General features: G+C 35.9%; 1 pseudogene; it reads right to left on the bottom strand.

The window, feature by feature from the left end:
* Positions 1-1,907: 1,907 nt before the first annotated feature.
* Positions 1,908-2,307, bottom strand: LOC125164886 (40S ribosomal protein S23-like; annotated as a pseudogene).
* Positions 2,308-3,012: the final 705 nt, after the last annotated feature.

The following is a 3,012-nucleotide window of genomic DNA, read 5'->3' as shown; positions in this document are numbered from 1 at the left end:
ACATAGAATCCAAAGGAGGATCTAGGATCTGAGCTGTCAGCACAAAGCCCAACACGGGGCTTGAACTCACAAACCACAAGGTCATGACCTGAGCCAAGCCAGTCACTTAACCAACAGAGCCACGCAGGTGCCCTGAAGTAGCTACATGTTTAGAAAGAACTTGTTGGTATTGACAGAGGGATTGTAGAAATAATGGGGTTCCTCATGATCAGTGGGTGATTTTTAGTGGTCCAGTGGGAGAAGGCAAGAGCAGAGAATATTTAATGATCATTTTGTCTTCTAGAACTAAGAACTCATTTCTCCTGCAGCAGTCTTGTGGGAAAAAGTAAATTAAAAAATATATGCTTTAAAAAGTATTATTTTATAAGAGAGTTGATTGGGTCACAATGTATTTTCATATATATTATTTCATTTGATTCATTTGATATGGGGATACTGTGAGATGACATTTTCTAACATTTACTGATGTATAAGCCAGACACTTTATTGAATCCTTACAACTTTTGATCATACCCAAGTAATAGAAGAGAAATCTGAGGCTCATATATTAAGCACTAGCAAGTGACGATACTTATAAGCCTCGTTAAACATAAATAAATAAAAGATGCTCAGGAAATAAAGCAAATAAAGGGCCGAATCAACTTTTGCCAAAATCTATGTTCTTAATCACATTGTTATTGTTATTGTTTAATCATTATTTTCATAGTCCCAAGATTAAAAAACAAATAAGAGTTATGTCTTTGCCACAATTGCATGGATAGTCACTGGAATTCAAGCCAACAGTAAAGGCAGTGTGACATAACAAAATGATATGCCATAAAGAAATAACCTTCCACGAAAATGCAGTTAGAAGTAATAAACAAATTTAGCAAATTTGCAGAATACAAAATCAACACAGAAATCAGTTGCAGTTTTGCATGTTAGCAATGAACAATCTGAATAAAAATTAAGAAACCAATTCCATTTATAATAGCATCACAGAATAAAATATTTAGGAATAAACTTAACCAAGGAGGTAAAAGACTTGTACACTGGAAAATACCAAGCGTTGCTGAAATGAGTTAAAGACAAATATAAGTGGAAAGTTTATTTCCTGGGTTCACTGACTGGGAGATGTAATATTGTTATGATGTCAACACACCCAAAGCAATCTGCAGATTCAGTGTAATCCATATACAAATCCTGGTGGTGTTTTTTGCAAAAATATTTACAAAATTTTTTAAATTCACATGGAATCTTTTCAACTTTTTAAAGTTTATTTATTTTTGAGAGAGAGAGAGCGAGAGAAGGAGAGACAGACACAGAATCTGAAACAGACTCCGGGTTCTGAGCTGTCAGCATAGAGCCCAACGTGAGGTTTGAACTCATGAGCTGTGAGATCATGACCTGAGCTGAAGTCAGGCATTTAACTGACTGAGCCACCCAGGCACCCTGTTTAAATTCACATGGAATCTTAAGGGACTCTTAATAGTTAAAAACAACCCTGAAAACAACAAAGTTGGAGGTATCACCCTTTCTGATTCCAAACTTAATTATAAGGTAAACAAAACAGGGTAGTACTGGCATAAAAACAGGAACAAAAACAGATGAAATAGAGATCCCAGAAATAAACTTTCTCATATATGGTCATATGATTTCTACAAGGTTGCCAAGACTATTAAATAGGGGAAAAGATAGTTCTTTCAGCAACTGGTTCTGACAAAACTGGATTATCTACATGCAAATGAATGAATTTGGATCTGTACTTCATACCATATGCAAAAATTAACTCAAGATACATCAAAGACATAAGAGCTAAAACTGTAAGCTTCTTAAAAGAAAATAAAGACAGCTTCATGCTCTTGGATTTTTTTTTTTTTTTGGCTTATGAAAATTTATTGTTGTCATGTTTTCACCATCAAAACTTATTATATTGGTCTTTCTTTCTTTCCTCTGTAGAAGTACAAAAGAGAGATATTGGCCACTTTGAGTCACCAGCATCATGACTTTTGTGACCAAATCCAGCAACCAGAATTTCATCATTTTACTCAGTAAATCCAATCACATTTGGGTACAAAACCTGTGATTTCTTCTGCCATTCTTGATCAGCAGGACCCTGACACATTTCCTGATGCCAGAATATGGACTTTTAGCTTCAACCCCTACTTTTTCCAGTACAATTCCCTTTGCATGGCAACCACCTCCAAAAGGGTTGGCCTTCAGGGCTGTGCCCAAATTGACTTTCTTGTACTGTTTATCATGCCACTTCTGATCTCATCTCCAGGATGGAGCTATCCTGGCAGCACAAAGGCTGTGACACTTGCCCATCCTTCCCGTGCCATGGGCCTGAGCAAAAGAGAGAAACAGCACAGGAAGGCTATGCTCTTGGATTTGTTAGTGATTTCTTGGGTATGATATCAAAAGCATGAGCAACAAAAGAAAAATTAGATATATTGGATTATATCAAAATTAAAAATGTTTGTATATCAAAGGGTTTTGTCAAGAGATTAAAATGACCAATGGAATCATGAGGGAAATGGAATTCAAGCCAAAATGAGACACCAGTTAGTACCTCTTAGAATGGAATCATGAGGGAAATGCAATTCAAGCCAAAATGAGACACCAGTTCATACCTCTTAGAATGGCTATTACAAAACAAAACAAAACAACAAAAAAGCAAAGCGTTGATGAATATGTGAAGAAACTGAAACACCTGCACAGTGCTAACGGGAATGTAATATGGGATAGCCTCTGTAAAAAACTGTATGGCGTTTCCTCAAAAAATTACCATATGATCCAGGAATTCCATTTCTGGGTATATGCATAAAAGAACTGAAAGCAGTGATTGAACAGTTATGTGCACACCCATGTTCATAGCACTTTTTTTCATGATAGCCAAAATGTGGAAGCAACCCAAGTGTGCAAGTCAATAAATGAATGGATAAACACAATGTGACATATATTTACCATGGAATACTATTCAGCTTTAAAAGGGAAGGAAATTCTGAAATTTACTGCAATTTTGGATAAACC

Source organism: Prionailurus viverrinus, chromosome B1 (assembly GCF_022837055.1).
Source record: "Prionailurus viverrinus isolate Anna chromosome B1, UM_Priviv_1.0, whole genome shotgun sequence".
In the NCBI taxonomy this organism is placed as follows: domain Eukaryota; kingdom Metazoa; phylum Chordata; class Mammalia; order Carnivora; family Felidae; genus Prionailurus; species Prionailurus viverrinus.
The sequence above is the reverse complement of the archived record's forward strand: the minus strand, read 5'-3'. Positions and strand labels throughout refer to the sequence as shown.